Here is a 21,359-nt window from a genome sequence, read left to right on the forward strand (position 1 = left end):
GGATGGAATACGAGTCCATTCTGTAATACCATCTGTGCATCTGCGAGCATGGGAATAACAAGACTAGTGCTTGCCAGGGTGAAGATGCCACCAGACAGTAGGCTGGGGCAATCAATCAATCAATCAATCAAGAATTTGTAAAGAGCACTACTAACCCGTGAGGGTCTCAAGGTGCTGAGGGGGGACCAAGGGGGAGGTGCTGTAACTGATCGAACAGCCAGGTGTTGATAAGTTTCCTGAAAGTAAGGAGGTCTTTGGTCTGGCGCAGTTGGGTGGGAAGAGTGTTCCACATTTTGGCGGTGAGGTGCGAGAATGATCTACCACCGGTTGTAGTTCTGCAGACGTGTGGGATGGTTGCAAGATCGGTAGAGCAGAGATGCCGGGTCAGGGTGTAGAAGGAGAGCTGTCTGTTCAGGTATTCTGGTCCGGCAATCTGCAGTGCTTTGTGAGCATGGGTGAAGAGTTTGAAGGTGATTCTCTTGTTGACTGGGAGCCAGTTCAGGTTTCTCAGGTGGTCTGTGATGTGGCAGTGACGTGGGATGTCTAGGATGAGGCGTGCTGGGGCATTGGATGTGTTGCGGCCTCTTCTGGAGCTTGGTCATGGTTCCTGCGTAGAGGGCATTGCTGTGGTCCAGTTTGCTGCTTATGTGCGCTTGTGTGACTGTTCTTCTGGTTTCAATGGGTATCCATTTGTAGATCTTTTGGAGCATGCAGAGGTTGTTGAAGCAGGAGGAGATGGCATTGACTTGCTGGGTCATGGATAGTGAGGAGTCCAAGATGAATCCTAGGTTGCGTGCGTGGCCGGTGGGAGTCGGAGCGGCTCCAAAAGTGTCAGGCCACCAGGAGTCATCCCATGCGGAGGGGTTGGAGCCTAAGATGAGGACTTCCGTCATGTTGGAATTGAGTTTGAGGCAGCTACTCTTCATCCATTCGGTGATGGCTTCTTTCCTACGTGGAAGTTGGTCTTGGTGGAGTCCTTGGTGAGGGGAGGACCAGTTGGGTGCCATCAGTGTGTGAGATGATATTGAGGTTGTGGGATCAGGCGATGTTAGCAAATAGGGCCATGTAGACATTGAAGAGGGTGGGGCTCAGGGACTCCGCAGATGATTTCATTGGCCTCCAAGCTGAATGGGGGAGGCGGATTCTCTGGCTTCTGCCGGTGAGAAAGGAGGTGACCAAGTCCAGGGCTCTGTCGCGGATTCCTGCATTGCTGAGGCATGAGTGTAGGGTGTGGTGGCAGGCGGTGCCGAATGCAGCCAGTGGTCCAGGAGGGTGAGGGCCGCAGTTTTGTCGTTGTCCATTATGGTTCTGATGTCATCTGTGGCGGCGCTGAGGGCGGTTTCGGTACTGTGGTTACTGCGGAATCCGGATTGGGAAGGGTCCAGGGTGCAGTTCTCCTCAAGGAAGCGAGTTAGTTGTCTGTTGACAGCCTTCTCAATGACATTTGCTGGGAAGGGGAGCAGGGAGATAGGCCGGAAGTTCTTGATGTCATGTGGGTCCGCCTTTGGTGTTTTGAGGAGGGTGTTGATCTTGGCATGTTTCCAGCTCTCTGGGAAGGTGGCGGACTTGAAGGAGCTGTTGATGATCTTCCGTAGTTGCGGTGTGATGGCGGAGCTTGCTTTGTTGAGGATGTGGTGAGGGCAGGGGTCACATGGAGAGCCGGAGTGGATGGTGTTCATGATTTCGATGGTGTCGTTGTCATTGATGGGGGTCCAGGAGAGCAGGAGGTCGGTCGGAGGTGAATCTGTGGTGTTGGTGGTTGTCGGGGGGGTCTGGGTGCTGAAGCTGTCGTGGATGTCTGCAATCTTGCAGTGGAAGTAGGAGGCTAGGGAGTCACAGAGGTCTTGGGATGGTGGGATGTCGTTGGTGTTGGAACTGGGGTTGGAGAATTCCTTCACAACTTTGAAGAGCTCCTTGTGGCTGTGTGCGTTGTTGTTGATTCGGTCTTTGAAGGTGGTTCTCTTGGTGGCTCGGATGAGTTGGTGGTGTCTGCAGGAGGTTTGCTTGGATTTGTGGAGGTCGGTGGTAAACCAGAAGGCCTTTCTGTTGGTGCATCTGTTGGAGGGATTCTTGATTGGGGCAAGAGTATTGGCACAGGTGTCGACCCATTGCCTGAAGTTGCAGGCACCTGCATCATTGTCTGTGGTGTCGATGGGTGGGTTCCAGGAGAGGGTTGCGATAAGTTGGTATTCGGTGACCTTGTTCCAACTGCGGTAGGGGATCCGTTGTGGGTGGTGGTGTGCTGCAGGTTTCTTGAAGGAGAAGTGGATGCAGCGGTGATCTTTCCAATGAGTTAGGTGGCGTGGCTGAAGGAGACGTGTTTGCTGGTGGCGAAAATAGGGTTGAGTGTGTGTCCTGCGGAGTGGATGGCTGTTGTGACGAGCTGTTTGAGGCCGAGGTTGGAGAGGTTGTCGAGCAGGGTGGCAGTGTTGTTGTTGTTGGTGTTCTCGAGGTGGAAGTACAAGTCCCCGAGGAGTATGTAGTCAGTGGATGCGAGAGCGTGCGTGCTGATGATGTCGGTGATGGAGTCGCTGAACTCCTGTCGGCAGCCTGGGGGCCTGTAGATGAGGGTCCCTCGGAGGGTGGTGTTAGGGTCAGGGTGGATCTGGAAGTGCAGGTGTTTGGCAGTGCTGAGGGTGTCTTCGGTGCTGGACATGATCCTGAGGGTCTTCTTGTGGATGATGGCGATGCCTCCTCCTGGTTTGTTGGAGTGGTCCCTGCGGGTGATCTTGTAGCTGTCCGGGATGGCTATAGCGATGTCAGGTGCTGAGGAGGCGTTCATCCAGGTCTCGGTCAGTAAGGCGACGTCTGGGGAGGCTGAGTCAAGTAAATTCCATAGCTCTACTGCGTGCTTGTGGATGGAGCGGATGTTGAGGAGGATACATCTGAAATGGTTGTGTCCTGCCTTGGTGGGTGGGTCATTGGCGTGAAGGCTGGTGAAGGTGCAGTTCTGGCAGGAGAAGGGTCTGCGGGTGGTCTGCGGGGAGGCTTGAAGGCAGGCGGGAGAGTGGCCTGTGTTGAGGGCACGGAGGGTGGCGGTGTCATAGTGAAGACGGGCGTGGTGGCAGTGGGGGGACGGGAGCCAGAGGTTCTGGCGCTGGGCATGGTCCAGGTGCCGACAGGCACAGACGGGCTTGTATTTGGCATGCCAGTGGCACGGACGCTCAGAAGCCGCCAATAAGTAGGGAGGTGGGAGGGAGGAGAGGACAGCTGGGAGGTGGGAGCAGGGGTGAAAAATGGCATGAAAAGGGGGGAGGGGCTGCAAAAAAGGGGGTGGGGCTGCAGGGGCAGCAGCGGCGGGAGTGCAGAGTGAGAGAGAGAGGGGGGACCACAGGGGCAGCAGCTGCAGGGGAGAGCAAGAGGAGGGAGAGCAAAAGTGAGAAAGAGAGAGCGCGGAGTGAGAGAAAAACGAGGAATAGTGTAGCGTCAAGCAAAAGGGGCACAAAGGGACAGAAGTGGAGCGCAAAACAAAAGAGGCACAAGGGACAGGAGTGAAGCGTGAAGCAAAAGGGCCACAAAGGGACGGAAGTCAAGTGCGAAGCAAAAGGATCACAAAGGGACAGAAGTGAAGCGTGAAGCAAAAGGAGCACAAAGGGTCAGAAGTGAAGCAGAACAGAGAGCAAAGCAGAGAAAAGGAGGAGAGAGGCAGAAGGTAGCCTAGTAGGAAAGCAGAGCTCTCACACTAGACACCAGGGATGAGGCGCAGGCAGAAGCCTGCAGGAGGAGGAGGGCCTCGAACTCCCGACAGGGGTCAGGAGTTCAGAGGAGCCAGGGAAAGGGCTCTATTTACAAGGTGGCAGAGCAGTACACTGACCAGGTCAGTGATATTGCTTGGCAGGTTATTTATTCCTTGTAAAGGGCACTTTGTGAGGCAGTATGGTGTTTTGGGATGGAGAGTGGACTCCATAACCACATTAAAATAGGCACCTACTACTTTTCCCAGCTCATCGGAAGGTGAATCTAGCACGGAACAAACTGCCACAAGTCACTTATAAGACTAAAGAAAAACTCAAAAACACCTATCATAAGTAATGTGGTTAAATTGTCAGTGGTTCCTTTTCATTTAACAAAGTCCTGGACCTTCTCTGAGAATCTCTCAAAACATTCTTTACCACTCTGGTGGGTCCCCTAGCCGCACTGTTGAAATACCTCCAAGGAACAAGGACCATTGCCCTCACAATACACAGTTCTACAGTGATATTTGCAGCTAATTAAATGAAGAACCTTTTCCTTTGTCCATCTTATTGGATATCGCCGATATGAATTATAGTGCCAAAATATACTCTAGTTTCTTTGAGACTCACTTAGAAAATATTCGCTCCACTTTCAGACATCTGGACTACAAAGCTTTCATACATGATGTAGGACGGGAATAACATCAGAGGATCCTAAGTGCCCTTCACAAGGCCAGCAGGGAGAGCTTAATATTTTTAGATTACTTATCTTGAAATCAAGAAGAGTGTAAACCATGCAGCTATGATTTTACCATGTTGGTTTTTCAGAATATTTGTTCAGCCCACATGTCACCATGTTGGCTAATTGCCAATCTCCAACTATACAAACCAGGGTCAATAATACTCTCCCACGCTCAACTGATATTATCAAAAGGTATGTTGCAGGACTCCCTCATCTTTGAACTGTAGATATTTAAACAGGCCAGGCAACCAGAGAGAATGCCCACATTGACAGTATACACCTGGGTCACGATCATAATTATATATGGTCACAGGTATCATAATTTGTCCAGCGGGAAATACTACACACACACACACATTCTTGCCTAATAGATGCACTCTGCAGGGGCTAGGATGGAGCTGGTTGAGAAAGAATATGGATAAGTTCTGCATACTGAACATGTCTGACTTACACTGAGCATGTGCGTGGAACCAAAATAGTGTTGTTGTAAGAATACCTTCTGACATAATTATTGTGTTCTAAGTATTATTTACAAAAATCTCTCCCCATTTCAGTTCAGAATAGAAACGTTGCAAACAATGTGATGATGTTTTTGTAAATTATATTTAGGACATGATATTTATGCCCCAGAAATATTTCTGTATACTGTATTCTCACGTACAATCCTGAACGACCAATCAACTGACATTACTGTCTCACCTGGAAAAAATATATGAGCAATACATTTTGTTCAATCTCAACAAATCTCACGCTTAGGTTCTAACATAACGGACCAGGAATTGGAGTACTTGCCCAAATGCCTTTACCACTGGGGTAAATTGATGGACTCATGTATAAGAACGCATTTGTAAAGCAATCGGTCTCGCATTTGCCAGAGTTAGAGCTATTGGCATTGTAAATCACAATGTTTTTACCTATGTGTTTTGGTTTGGAATGGAATGGATGTATGTGGTGTGACGTGGAATTATGTGGCTATGTTGTGTTATGTTACGCTATGCTTTGTTATGCTATGTTATGCTATGTTGTGTTATTTTATGCTATGTTGTATGTTGTGTTATGTTATGCTATGCTATGTTGTCTTATGTTGTTACATGCTATGGTGGGCTATCTTGTCTTGCATGGTGGTATGCTAGGCTATGTTGTGTTGTGTTATGTTATGTTATGTTATGTCATGTTATGTTATGTTGTGCTACGGTATGTTATGTTATGTTATGCTACGGTATGTTATGTTATGTTATGATATGTTATGTTATGTTATGCTATGTTGTGTTGTGTTATGATAGGCTATGTTGTGTCATGTTATGTTATTCTATGTTGTGTTATATTGTGTTATGTTATGCTATGTTGTCTTATATTATGTTGTGTTATGTTATGCTATGTTGTCTTATGTTATTCTATGTTACATTGGGTTATGTTATGCTATGCTTTATCGTGTTATGTTATGCTATGTTGAATTATGTTGTGTTATGTTATGCTATGTTGTGTTATGTTGTGTTATGTTATGATATGTTATGTTGTGCTATGTTGTGTTATGTATGTTATGTTGTGTTGTGTTATGCTGTGCTATTCTCTATTGTGTTATGTCATGCTATGTTATGTTACACTATGCTATGCTATGCAATGTTATGTTGGGTTATGTTATGCTATGTTACGTTCTGTTGTGTTATGTTATGCTATGTTATGTTGTGTTATGTTGCCCTGTGCTATGTTGTGTTATGTTATGCTATGTTATGTTGTGTTGTGGTATGTTGTGCTATGTTAGGCTGGGCTATGTTGTGTTATGTTATGCTGTTATGTTATATCGTGTTATGCTAGGTTATGTTGTGTTTTGCTGTGTTATGTTATGCTATGTTGTGTTATGTTGTGCAACTGTTTGTAACTTTGTATCTTTTGTAATTAAACTTATTTTAGTCTAAAGCCTGTAATACGGCATGGTAATGTCTGCACTATGTAAATATGCAAAATAAATAACTCTAACATAGTAATTCGTTTTCGGATTCGGCGATATAGGCTGTGGACATGTGCAGGAACTAAATGCACACATTTGCGTTCTGAAGCTACAGGTGCACTCTTCTAATTTTCAGAGAAAAATATTACATTTCACAGAGGGCTCGTGTGAGTGCCATACACAATACCCGAGTGGGCAAACATTGTATGAGCTTCTTGTTTCCTATAAAGGCGATGTAGCTCTGCGAGTTAAGCTTTCCAGTTCCAGGAGGGCAATCTCAGCCGTTTAACTCTTGAGGTCGAGGACATGATTTCCCACTTTTGTTGTCTATTTGTATTTGCACCACATTGATGGATTGTAATAACATGTATCTGGTTCCACGCATTAAGCATTTCTGCGGTTGCAAGAACTACATTATTATTACATCATTGTTGTTGTTATTATTATACAGACACGGTCAGCCTGACAGTGGCCACAGGGGAGATGATGTTATGTGCCTGCCCAATGCCCACAGAGCTGCTAGTCAGTTAGGCTTAGATGAAATTCGGAAAGCACGAGGAGTCCGTGTCTAAAAGCTGCTCTGGTAAAGTGCCCCACTTACTGCATGACTGCTTATACGATGAAATACCATCCCTTCTCTGAAGCTGTTGGGAGAGGAGAGTTGTACTGTGTGTTAAATGGCTTCACTGACTTTGGAAAGGAAGGCACCTCCGTGACCTTGACAGGATAAGATGCTGCGCAGAGGAGAGATGCCAGTGCCTGCTAAAAGGCTGTTCACCTGAATGTCTCTCAGGTAAGCTCAATGATAGTTTGAAACGCCATCCTTTCTTGGGTGATCTGTGGAGACAAAAGATGGCGGTTCTGTTAGCTCAAGCTCAGAGTCCCCTTCCGCTGTTTAAAATGGTGAAATAATGCCAACCTTTCTCCGATGATATGCAGAGTGGAGAAGTAGCGTTTCAAGTTACAAGGCTGTTCTAGCACAGGTAGCTCAGTTTCTTTCATGACGGTTTGAAATGATGACATGCCATCCCCTTTCAGATGCTAGGGGACAGGAGAGTAAGCAGCGCATATTAATTAATAGCCGTTTCAGAGGAAGTCCAGTTTCCTCAGTGATGGTTTGAAATGATTGCAGATCGGCCCTTTAGCTGTGACATGCTAAGAGGAGAGGTGGCAGTACACAGTAAAATGTTTTCTACAGCAGTAACTCGATCAGCAGTCCCGCTGTATAAAGCTTAAAAGCGCCATGAGCGTGACTGAAAAACAAAACAAACAATGACTAGTTTCAATGACGAAGTTCTTTAGTCGTGCTCATGGCGCTTTTGAGATTTTTACAGCGGGAACTCATTTGGCAGCATGGGGCGCTTTCTTCAAATCATTCCAATACTGCGGATCGAGAGAACCTGTACTTACAATTAAAAAAGTAGTCCAGAAACCATCCATAAACATGGACACTGCTTATGTTTGCAGTAGTTGGCTGGTGCGCTTGAGGAGGGCTAAACCCCAGAAAAAGCATGACACATGCATGCCTTTGACAAATGTAATCTAGGGAATTTTTAAGTGCATGCCCAAAACTGAATGAAAGTAATTTGCATGAAACTGGCGTGGTTAAGGCATACAGAGTAGATGACACAGGTCTGAAGCACTTGCGCACTCAACCTAAAAATGTATGGCCCTCTTTTTAACTAAAACCTGAAGATGGTGTAAATGACACGCACATTCGTAAAAAAATCAATGGCACTGTTGCTCACATGCCCACAATCCGCAATACTCCATGTAACCTATTTAAGTGCTGAATGAGGTGGTTCAAATACTTTAACTGTTTTTTGCTCTCATACAAATTGTATGGGCACATTTATATGTGTGGCTGTACGTTTTTCAAATGCTTTTTCCCATTGTTTGGCGAGACAAAATTACAACACTATTAAAACGAACAATCTATTGACAAAAGCGGAGGTGGCTTGTATCTGGATGGCATGCAAAATAGGCACGTACTATAAAAACAATAATTGTTATTGGGAAACCAGGATAGAAAGCAAAACATAAAGACCAATTATTTTCAAATATGAATGAGTCATTTTTTTGAAAGTCAGCTCTTTTAATAGGTTGTCTATTTTGTTTTAAACTAATCCATTTGAAATTATTTTGAGTAATGAAAGTTGTTTTGCATCGGTACACGAGGTCTAAAAAAGGTTTAAAAGCATGCTGTAAAGACAATATATTTTTTTCATATTTCAGGGGCCATAAACGTGCTGGTAATGCTTTGTTCGAATAATCAGCAGGCGGAGAATGCATCTTTCAAACTGCATCGGTAAACTCTTTTTTTCTCGTGGTCTGCATGATGTTGACCTTTGATCCTGACATTAATCTTTTTTTTCTTGCAGAAGGTTCATGGAAAGGTCACATTACAGCATCGGCTACCATGTATGTGTATTTGGACACGACTTGGCCTGTATGTATGTATATATATATATATATATATATATATATATATAATATATATATATACAAATGTGCATACCTACATATATGTAAAGTCAGATGTAAAAAATGTAAGCAAACAACACTGCTTTTCCATGAATGTGGTTTGGCAAATTAATGCGTGTGGAAAGGTGTAGTGTTTAATTTTTATGTGATACATCCTGGTACATGCAGCAGCTGTGATGGTGATGCTCAGGGGTGGGGTGGGGTGGGGGCGAACAAATAGAGCTAGGACATGGGCCCATCCAGGACTTTAAGTGGGATGAAAAATTGGGAAGTCCCTGAAAGGGGCACGGCATTCATGCCTAAGGACCTGGCTTAAATACGTACACTAAAATTAAATTCACGTAAAGTGCCACCTTACCCACCCATTTGCATTAAATCACAACTTCAACTGGCACATGTGACCTTGCTCTGTGTGCTCTGGAGAGAGGCTAACGCTTGGATGATCACGTATTCTGTATACCTTTATACCCCTGATGGGCCCTGCGAGAAACTCTCAGGGGCATATTTATACTCTGTTTGCGCCAGAATTGCGTCGTTTTTATTTACGCAAATCCGACGCAAAGCTAACTCCATATTTATACTTTGGCGTTAGACCCGTCTAGCGCCAAAGATCTTGGAGTTTGCGTCATTTTTTAGCGTGGACACCTACCTTGCGTTACTGATATGCAAGGTAGGCATTCCCGTCTAAAAAATGACTCCAAGGCATGTGCGCCTTATTTAAACTCCCGTGCAAAAATGACGCACGGGAGTGGGCGGGTCAAAAAAAATGACATCCAGACTTTTTTGCGTCATTTTTTAACGCCTGGTCAGGGCAGGCGTTAAGGGACCTGTGGGCTCGGAAGGAGCCCAGAGGTGCCCTCCCATGCCCCCAGGGACACCCCCCTGCCACCCTTGCCCACCCCAGGAGGAGGCCCAAGGATGGAAGGACCCATCCCAGGGAATTTAAGGTAAGTTCAGGTAAGTATTTAAAAAAAAAAAAAAATGTGGCATAGGGGGGCCTGATTTGTGCCCCCCTACATGCCACTATGCCCAGGGGACATAAGTCCCCTGGGCATGGCCATTGGGCAAGGGGGCATGACTCCTGTCTGTGCTAAGACAGGAGTCATTTCAATGGGGGTTGGGAGTAAAAAAAAATGGCGCAAATCGGGTTGAGGCCAATATTTTGCCTCAGACCTGACTTGCCCCATTTTTTGACGCCCAAGCTCCATTTTCCCCTACGCCGGCGCTGCCTGGTGTGGGTCATTTTTTTTTACGCACACCAGTCAGCTGCACCGGCTAACGTCATTCCATAAATAAGGCGCCCGCATGGCGCTTTGGAATGGCGTTAGCCGGCGTTAAAATTTTTGACGCACAACTGCGTTGGCGCAGTTGTGCGTCAAAAAGTATAAATATGGCCCTCAGTGCCTTCAGCCACAGCTCAATTGTAGCCCGTTTTAAACACGCAGATGTGACTCAATTCAAATTATGCATCTGACAAGAGTAATATGGTGCCTGAACAAAAAAAGCAACATCTTGGAAAAAGCAAACACTCATAGGAACGCAGGATTAACTAAGGCATGTGAAATATAAGCAGGAACGACATGGATTACCCTAACATGTTTTACACCCATTGTTCGAAAATGGAGCATTGTCTTTGCATGAAAAGTTAAGGACATGAATACAGCTGCTGAAAGGGACCTGTTTCAATGTCCGTTTTAAATTACTATTGGGTCTGAGACCCAGATGACCCTGGCCCTCTTAAAGCCCTGGCCCCATCTTCTCCTGTCCCCATCAATCCCCTGCTCTAGAGACGCCACTAACTTCCTGTTTTCAAATACAACTTTAGGTTTGATGCTGCACCATGGAAATGCGAGAAGTTTAAAACGAAATTGATTTGAACTAGATGAAAGCACAAAAGGACCAATGGTCAGTGGTCATAGGTTTCTAAATGCTACATCTAATCTGAAGCATTAGAAAAAAAGATGTTGTCATAAACCATTATGAGATGCAAATGTGGGAAAGTACTTGCTCTAGATTTACGAATCCATGTGTTAAGAAATGGAGCATTGGTCCTTCGCCCATCAAGGCTACATTGGCTACGTTGTCTGAGATTTTCTGAATTATGACCATCACCAGCCTTTTTGATAATTGCCCAATCAAATCCTTATCACCGATGGTGCTTGGTGGCCCTTTGAAGACTGCTGCTCTGGTTTCTTAGATAACTAACTCCAACACTGTTGTCATAAGACTCATTTCCCAGATGTATGCCCAAACATGTGTCTATCTTACGAGGACTGCAGCAAGAGGTGCTCACTGGAGAAGTGATTGAATTGTTCTGAGCTGAGAACCAAAATATTCTGCTTTATAACATGTTTGAGAGTTCTCTCACACACATCTTTCCCTGTAGCCTTGAAAATGACAGCATCTTTGACGCAACTATTTTTTGACCAAGACCTGGTACGGTGTAAAGCAAACTAGCACAGTATTTCTTTCCTGTTCAATAGTACACGACTACATGGAAATTGTTCCCTCCTTTCTCTTTGAAGAATGAAGACTATTTACCCTTTCATTTCTTGATGCTTTTGGGCCAATGGCCCTCCTGCAGTCTCAATAGATCACATATTTACTCCGCAGAATTATAGGTGCACCCTGTAGGCACATATTTTCAAAGAACTAAGAATGAGTGAGAAAGTATACCTGAGTAATGAGTGTAAGGGAAAACAGTATCACATTGGTTCTGGACCCTATCAATGAAACACTGCTAAGCACCAACAACAGCTTTGTTCCATGGGTGTCTGTTCTACGAGGCATACTTTGATGGCAAGCGATATTAGTTGTAATATTGTCTATACATTCTTGCACTAATGTTTTCTGAATTAATAGATGAGAATGTGCTGGCAAACACTTGTGATTGCTGTACTTCAAGGAGTTATTGAGATCACCATTCCTTACCTATGGTGCAAGGAACAGCCAAATATAGGTGGTCATTCTGACCTCGGCGGTAAAAGGCGCCTACCGCCGGTCAGAAATCCTCCATAATCCCGCCGCGGTCGCGGAAACCCGCCACGGTCATTCTGACCCGCAGAAGGCAAATCTCCGAAAATCCGACAGCCACAACAGACCGCCAGACCAGCGGTCGGCGGAAAAGTGGAGGTGACAAAACCTCCACCGTCACGCCAACAGAAATACGCCCATGCCATTACGACCCACGAATCCACGCGGCGGTCTTTCAAACGCGGTATTCCATTGGCGGGACACACCGCCGCGGTCAGAATACACACAAACGAACAAAACTCAGCCACATTGGCCGATTTGAATTCCACACACCTGATACACATACACACACCACTCCCACACACACAATACAATATAAAACACACACCCACATCACCCACAAACCCCTACGACCAAAAATTCTGAAAGAAGGCCAGAGCGAGACACCACCATCCACAAACTAGCAGCCACAGCCACTCAACACCATCACCCACACACTATCCACACACAAAACAACACACACCACCACACTCAACACACTTAACTACACATACTCCACCCCACACATCATACACACCACCCCATGGCACCCCAAAGACACCCCCGCTTCTCAGACGAAGAACTCAGGGTCATGGTGGAGGAAATCGTTCGGGTAGAGCCCCAGCTGTTCGGCACACAGATCCAATACACCAGCATTGCCCGGAGGACGGAGCTATGGCAGAGGATTGTCGACAGGGTCAACGCTGTGGGACAGCACCCCAGAAATCGGGAAGACATCAGGAAGCGATGGAACGACCTACGGGGGAAGGTGCGTTCCATGGTATCCAGGCACAACATCGCCGTGCAGAAGACTGGCGGAGGACCCCCACCTCAACCCCCACAATTTACAACATGGGAGGAGGAAGTCTTGAACATCCTGCATCCTGACGGCCTCGCAGGAGTCGGCGGAGGAATGGATACTGGTAAGTTGAAGCTTCAATACTGCTTCCCCCCCACCTGCATGCCAAATCATACCCCAACCCTCACCCCCATCCTCGAACCCCACCCTCACCCCCACCCCCATCCTCACCCCCACCCTCACCCCCACCACCATCCTCACCCCCACCACCATCCTCACCCCCACCACCATCCTCACCCCCACCCCCAGCACACCTATTCCCTGCCAATGTCTCACCATCACAACCCACACATCCAAAAACCTAGGCCTGCATGCGTCCACTAAGCATGGGCACCCATCACCAAAGCATGCCCAATGCATATACACATCCCCCCCACAAGCCACCCTCACCAAAGCCCCCACACACGAATGCCAGCACTTGGGGACACGGGAACCCACAGATACACCCATATGCCACACATTGAAACTATAACCATACCTCTATACCCCTGCAGGACCCGACCGTCAACACCCCGCCGCGGAGGGCCCAGAATTCTCCACACCCCCCACCCAAGAGGCCGTCAGCGATGACAGCAGCTCTGTCGACCTGGACACCGATGACCAGCCCGGACCATCGGGGACCTCTGGACAGTCGGTTCCCCTCACACAGGCCCAGGCCACTACAGACCCAAACCCCTCTGGGAACACCAGCACAGCTCCCACCCAGCGGGCCCATGCCTCTGTCTCCAGGGCGCGTCAATCTGCGGTGTGTCTACCACTACAGGGCACCCAGGATAACCCACCACCCCAACAACAACAGGGACCTGGGGGCAGTGGTAGTGGGCACACCGGCCAGGGGGCAGAGGCCCAGGGAAACAGGGCAACTCGGAGGGCAGCTGTGCGACAGGGGGGGGACGGGCCCAGGGAACCCACTCTCCACGAGGCCCTCACCACCATCATGGGAGCATACAACCGCTCCCAGGAGACGATGGCGACGGTACTGGCCCGGTTCCAGGAGATCCAGGTACTGCAGGAGGAACACTATCGGGGGTACAGGGAGGACATCAGAGCCCTCACCTCCACCCTGGTTACCATGGTAGGGCTGCTGCAGGACCTCATCAACACCAGGACGGACACTCAACAACACCAAAGGGCCCCTGCCACTAGCCTGGACCAAGAACAGCCAACCACCTCCGCCGGCGCTAGTGGACAGGAGGCCCCCGCACAGCAGCAGCCCACCAGACCCCCACCTCCTGCAGGAGAAGAACCACCCCGCAAGAGGGCCCTGAGATCTCGCAAGAAGACAGAGTAGGATGTCAAGACCCCCGCCAGCAAAGGATACCACCTGATGTCATCCCACTGTCCCACATTGTCACCCTGTCCATCCTTGAACTGCCCATGCTCCATCTCTCCACAGGCCTCTGGACAATGCACCTGTGTGACTGTTACTCTGGACTCTGCCATGGACATTCCTTCACCATAGCCCCCACCCACTTGAAACCACCCATCCCATTTTGAGCACTTAAATAAACACCTATTTTGCACAAAACTATCTGGAGTCTGGCTGTGATTTCAAAATATTGTAATTGACATGACAGTGCAAATATGTCCTTGTACATAGTGAAGTCAACAAACAGCTGCCACAAAGCTGTAGTCCATGGGGAAACGAAGCACAGGACTCGTAGTGGGGACCCCAGATCTGAAATAGGGAGGGAAAAGCCACAACTCAGTCATCATACACTGGGGCAAATAGACAGGCATCAGAGATGCAGGAGAGTAGTTCACATTTACTAAATTATCTTTGAATTGTTACCTGTGTCCTATTGGAAGTACTGTTCAATGATTCTGTCCCTGTTGTCTGTTTCAGCCCCGTCGTCTTCCTCCTCGTCACTCTCCTCAGGTTCCACCGCTGCCACAACACCACCGTCTCGACCATCCTCCTGCAGGAAAGGCACCTGGTGGCGCAAAGCCAGGTTGTGAAGCATGCAGCAGGCCACGATGATGTGACACACCTTCTTAGGTGAGTACATTAGGGATCCACCTGTCATATGCAGGCACCGAAACCTGGCCTTTAGGAGGCCAAAGGTGCGTTCGATCACCCTCCTAGTACGCCCATGGGCCTCATTGTACCGTTCCTCTGCCCTGGTCCGGGGATTCCTTACTGGGGTCAGTAGCCACGACAGGTTGGGGTACCCAGAGTCCCCCAATAGCCATACACGGTGTCTCTCTAGCTGTTCCATCACATAAGGGATGCTGCTATTCCTCAGGATGTAGGCGTCATGCACTGACCCTGGGAATTTGGCATTTACATGCGAGATGTACTGGTCAGCCAAACACACCACCTGGATGTTCATTGAATGGTAACTTTTTCTGTTCCTGTACACCTGCTCCCTGTCTCTTGGGGGAACCAAAGCCACATGGGTCCCATCAATGGCACCAATGACGTTGGGAATATGTCCAAGGGCATAGAAATCACCTTTCACTGCAGCCAATTCGCCCACCTCAGGGAAAAGGATGTAGCTCCTCACGTATTTCATCAGGGCAGACAACACTCTGGATAACACCTTCGAAAACATGGGCTGAGACATCCCAGAAGCAATTCCCACTGTTGTCTGAAATGACCCACTTGCCAAGAAATGGAGTACTGACAGGACCTGCACCAGAGGGGGAATCCCTGTGGGTTGGCGGATGGGGGACATCAGGTCGGGCTCCAGCTGGGCACACAGTTCATGTATAGTGGCACGGTTAAGACGGTAGGTCTGGATAATGTGGCGTTCTTCCATTGTCGACAGGTCCACCAGCGGTCGGTACACAGGAGGATTCATCCGTCTCCTCGCCAAACCCAGCGGACGGTGCCTAGGAAGGACAACATGGAGCACACAGTCAAGCAACCCACAGGTACGTACTCACAGCTAGCACAGTAAACAATTCTCTATGCAGTGAATGGCGTGTCTGAGTGGCTATGCAAGGCCTAGGCCTGTGTGACGCAGTTGAAATTGAGCCATGTGGACCCTCGAAATGGCGGCTGCCTGACCTGTGAAGTGTGACAATGGGATGTGAGGTCAATGCGCTGGCGTGGCACACCGCGGCGGGCGGCGGGCGAAGACCGCGGCGCGAAGCCGCATTGGTTAACATTGAAGCCTATGGGTTTCAGGAGCCAATGGCGAAGGGCGCCGGCGGTGGCGGTACGCACCGCCGCGGTACGCACCGCCGCGGACGTGACCGCCATTTTCTATCTACTTATCCACTTGCGACTTGAACTTTCACAGGAGAGGACCTATACTGCAAGTGTTGCTGTGACCTCGGTCTGGAAGGGACAATGGCTGCTGCGCCTGGGGAAAGGGCCCCTGCCTTCACTGGAGAGGAGTTGGAGAAACTTGTGGATGGGGTCCTCCCCCAGTATGCGCTACTCTACGGTCCTCCAGACCAACAAGTGAGTTTAATTCAATCTGGATTTGGGGCCACTGGCTGGCTTGGGGGCCTGGCGGGGGGCCTGGCGGGGATGGGGGGGCATGTTGGGGCTGGCGGGGGGCCTGGCGGGGATGGGGGGCATGTTGGGCCTGGTGGGGGGCATGGCGGGGGGCCTGGCGGGGATGGGGGGGCATGTTGGGGCTGGCGGGGGGCCTGGCGGGGATGGGGGGCATGTTGGGGCTGGCGGGGGGCATGGCGGGGGGCCTGGCGGGGATGGGGGGCATGTTGGGGCTGGCGGGGGGCCTGGCGGGGGGCCTGGCGGGGATGGGGGGCATGTTGGGGCTGGCGGGGGGCCTGGCGGGGGGCCTGGCGGGGATGGGGGGCATGTTGGGGCTGGCGGGGGGCCTGGCGGGGGGCCTGGCGGGGATGGGGGGCATGTTGGGGCTGGCGGGGGGCATGGCGGGGGGCCTGGCGGGGGGCCTGGCGGGGGGCCTGGCGGGGATGGGGGGCATGTTGGGGCTGGCGGGGGGCCTGGCGGGGATTGGGGGCATGTTGGGGCTGGCGGGGGGCATGGCGGGGGGCCTGGCGGGGATGGGGGGCGTTGGGCCACTGGCAACGAAAATGCAGACAAACTTGAACGTGATATTTCTCCCTCCCTGTACGTGTCACATAGGTCCGCGCCCATGAGAAGATCGGGATTTGGCGTGCCATCGCCAAGGAAGTCCGGACCCTGGGGGTCCACCATCGACGGGGCACCCACTGCCGCAAGAGGTGGGAGGACATCCGCCGCGGGACCAAGAAGACCGCCGAGTCTCTGCTGGGGATGGCCTCCCAACGTAGGCGGGGTGCCTGCCGTCAACTGACCCCCCTGATGTTCCGGATCCTGGCGGTGGCCTACCCTGATTTGGATGGGCGCGTGAGGGCAGCACAGCAGACACAAGGGGGTGAGTACAAGCATTATCTACTCTGTTGTCGCGCAGTGGAGGTGTCTGGGTGGGGGAGGAGGGCTGTGGGTCCCCCTAGGCCAGGGCGATATCTGTAGGCTGGGCACCCCCGTAAGCCCCTGTGTCCCCAGCCACCACCCTCAGTAGTTTGTCAGTACAGCCATCCCTGGGCCGTGTCATCCATGGGTGCAGTTGTCAACTCTAGGCGTGTAGGGCATGTTCCACGGAATGCGTAGCGGACCCCAAGTGCGCAACTTAGTGCAGGGGGCATCTGTGTCTGTCATGTCCGCTAACTGTACCGGAGATCCATGTACTCAATATCCCTTTATTTCTCTCTCCCCCCCCCTTTTTGTTTGTCTTTCTGTGCTTGTGTGCATCAGCATCATCAGGCGGAGGAGAAGTGGCATCGGGGCAGGAGGGAGCTGCATCTCACATGGCCCAGGAGGGCCATGCCACAGAGTCTGACTGGACCAGTGAGACGGAGGGCGAGGGGAGCTCCACAACGGGGACAACTGGACCCTGCAGCGACACGGACACGTCCTCGGAAGGGAGCTCCCTTGCGGGGGTGGCACCATCCGTGCCCCCCGCCATTACAGCCGCCACCCAGCGCACCATCTCCGCCCTCCCAGCAGCCCCTCAGCGTTCGCCCCGTGCCCGCTCTGCCAGGAAGCCGGGCATCTCCTTCGCCCCAGGCACCTCAGGCCCTGCCCCTGTTACCCCCGCTGCCCTCAGTGAGGAGGTCATTGACCTCCTCCGAACGCTCATTGTTGGGCAGACTACCCTTTTGAATGCCATCCAGGGGGTGGAGAGGGAGGTTCATCGCAGCAATGCGTACCTGGAGGGCATTCATTCGGGTCAGGCTGCCCATCAGCGATCGTTCCAGGCTCTGGCCTCAGCACTGACGGCAGCCATTGTCCCTGTCTCCTGCCTCCCTCTACTAACTCCCTCCTCCCAGTCTCCTGTTCCTCTGCCTGTCCCACCCACACCATCAGACCAGCCTGCACACACCTCAACACCCAAGAGAAGCTCATCCAAACATAAGCACCACAGATCACGCAGACATTCACACACGCAACATTCCGATGCAGACATGCCAACAGTCACTACCACCTCTGTGACCCCCACCTCCTCGTCTCCCTCCTCCCACCCTGTGACGTCTACACTCACACCTCCATTCACCTCACCATCAGCCAGTGTTTCCATCACCAGCACACCCTCCACTCCAGTCCGCACACGTGCAGTCACCACCCCCACTGCCATTTACACGTCCCCTGTGTCCTCTCCCACTGTGTCTGTCACCCCCTCTTCCACACCACACAAACGCAGCCACCCACCCACCCAACAGCCATCCACCTCACGACAGCCTATCCCTCCTGCACCTGCACCCAAAGACAGCAAACGTGACTCACCTACAACCACATCCTCTCCCTCCACTCCCATTCCCACTGTACCTACCACTCTCCATTGTCCCAAGAAACTCTTCCTCGCCACTGCTAACTTCTTTCCTGACCCTGAGCCCCCCCCTCCTTCTCGTCGGGGTAAGAAGAGCACCTCAGCCACCACCAGCCCTGAAGCCCCCTTGACAAGGGTGCAGGGGTATTGGAGCCCACCAGCCCGCATGTCTGGATCTTCGCCCAGCAGCAAGGGGACAGCCAGCCCACCCCCTGGGAAGAGGAGCAGAAGGCGGAAGGGGCGCCGCAGGAGCCCGGCTTCTACATCCCCCCCGTACACCACCCAGACACAGTCACCAGCCACAGCTCCAAAGGGAGGAAAGGGCCACAGACTCCCGACTAAGGAGGGCAAGGGCAGCAAGTCGGAGAGGTCAGGCTGCAGGCCTGCTGCCCAGGAGGAGCCCACCACCCCCATAGCCGCTGCCCAGGGAGGACCCAGCCCAGCTGTCCAGGAGGGCCCCACCACCCACAGCCCAGGTGGGCATTGAAGGAGCACCATCCCCGCTGCCCAGGAGGGCACCACCAGGCAATGAGCAGTTGGCCATAGACCGGCCGCCGTCTCAAGCACCGCTGAACTGGGCCCCGCCGTCTCCAGCACCGCTCCGCTGGGGACCGCCGTCTCAAGAACCGCTGAACTGGGCCCCGCCGTCTCAAGCACCGCTAAACTGGGCCCCGCCGTCTCCAGCACCGCTCCGCTGGGGACCGCCGTCTCAAGAACCGCTGAACTGGGCCCCGCCGTCTCAAGCACCGCTGAACTGGGCCCCGCCGTCTCAAGCACCGCTGAACTGGGCCCCGCCGTCTCAAGCACCGCTGAACTGGGCCCCGCCGTCTCAAGCACCGCTGAACTGGGCCCCGCCGTCTCAAGCACCGCTGAACTGGGCCCTTCAAGGCAAGACCCGCTGAACTGGGCCCTTCAAGGCAAGAAGCGCTGAACTGGGCCCTTCAAGGCAAGAAGCGCTGAACTGGGCCCTTCCAGGCAAGAACCGCTGGCCATTTGGCAGACGTTGCAGGGCAGGATCTGTCTCGGGCAGGGCTGCAGGATGTCCTCTGGCCAACATGCCTCCTCCAGTGGCAGTGGAGTCTGTTATGGACTGTTTGGACTGTGGCTTTGCTCTCCCCAGGATGGCCCAGTGGGCAGGCCACCCACTGTATGGACTGTATGGACTGTGGCTTTGCACTCCCCAGGATGGCCCAGTGGGCAGGCCACCCACTGTATGGACTGTATGGACTGTGGCTTTGCACTCCCCAGGATGGCCCAGTGGGCAGGCCACCCACTGTATGGACTGTATGGACTGTGGCTTTGCACTCCCCAGGATGGCCCAGTGGGCAGGCCACCCACTGTATGGACTGTATGGACTGTGGCTTTGCACTCCCCAGGATGGCCCAGTGGGCAGGCCACCCACTGTATGGACTGTATGGACTGTGGCTTTGCACTCCCCAGGATGGCCCAGTGGGCAGGCCACCCACTGTATGGACTGTATGGACTGTGGCTTTGCTCTCCCCAGGATGGGCCAGTGGTCATGGAGTCCCCTCGTGGATCTGGCGTCGTGTACTCAAGTGGCTGAGGTGCCCCCCCTTCCCTTCCCCCTGAGGTGCCTGTCCTATTTTCTTTCTGATGCCCCTGCAGTGTTCTCTCCGTGGAGTTCTTGTCGTGGGACTGGGCCTTGCCCCTTTGCACAGGACCCCTGTGGTCCACGGACAGTGGTTGGACTACATTTAGTAGCTGTATATATTTTGTACATAGTTTATTTATTTATTGGGATTACTGGTGTCCATATTTCAATATATCTGCCCGTTTATGATCTCTTCTTTTGGTCTTTGCATTATTTCGGAGGGGGGGGTTTGTGGGTTGTGACAGTGATCTGTGGGAATGCATTGATGTGTGTGTTGTAGTGGGTATGGGTGGGTGGGTGTGTGCCGGTAATCTTTTCCCTCCCCTGTGTCGTAGGTGCAGTACTCACCGATGTCTTCCGCGCCGCCGGGCGTGCTCCTGGTACAGGAGCAGGTATAGGAGTGCGGGGATGACCTGCAACTCGGGTTCCATACTGCCGGAATCTCGCGTGGAGTGCGTAGAGGTGAGCGTTTTCCCGTCCGTAGTCTGTTTCCGCCGTGTTTTTATCGGCGGTGCTCCCGCCCCGGAAAAGGTGGCGGATTGGTGGGTCGTGATAGGGTGGGCGGTACATTGTCTGCCGCCTGGCTGTTGGCGGGGACCGCCGCGCTGTTTGTTTGTTCCGCCGTGGCGGGCGGAGTGTTAATGCGGCGGGCTGTGTTGGCGGTTCCCGCCAGGGTCAGAATTGCATATTTTGGACCGCCGGCCTGTTGGCGGCTTGGCCGCCGCATTATCACCGACCGCCAGGGTCAGAATGAGGGCCATAGTCTTATTACATTATTAATGTGGTTGCTGTACGGTCACACAGCTCTGCTTCTTCTCTGCCATCAATTGTTCACTTTACAGCTTTTTGTTTTAATACAGAGTGATCATGTCCATTGATTTCAGAATGAATTTAAACTCACTGGTAAGATAAACTTACTTAAAGTGAAGAATGTTGCCATTTCTGCCCATCTTACTTCACCAATGGTTGTTGAGTGCTATGCTCTGCACTCTGAAATCTCTAAAGCTGCACCACTCCCTCAATTTATTCCTGGAAAAAAAGCAAACAGACCTTCTTATCCAACTCAATGGATCTTGCAACATTTTTTTTCTTACCTACTAATTCGACTACAGATGAGTAACTGTGCTATATCTTTGGTCACACTGTTCGCTCCTGGTTGTAGTAACTGGGTCAGTACATCATGTCTACAATTGAGTCCAGTTAACGTAGAGACTGGTTAGAGTTGTGGGCTCGAGTGGTATG

This window comes from Pleurodeles waltl, chromosome 3_1, assembly GCF_031143425.1.
Source record: "Pleurodeles waltl isolate 20211129_DDA chromosome 3_1, aPleWal1.hap1.20221129, whole genome shotgun sequence".
In the NCBI taxonomy this organism is placed as follows: Eukaryota; Metazoa; Chordata; class Amphibia; order Caudata; family Salamandridae; genus Pleurodeles; species Pleurodeles waltl.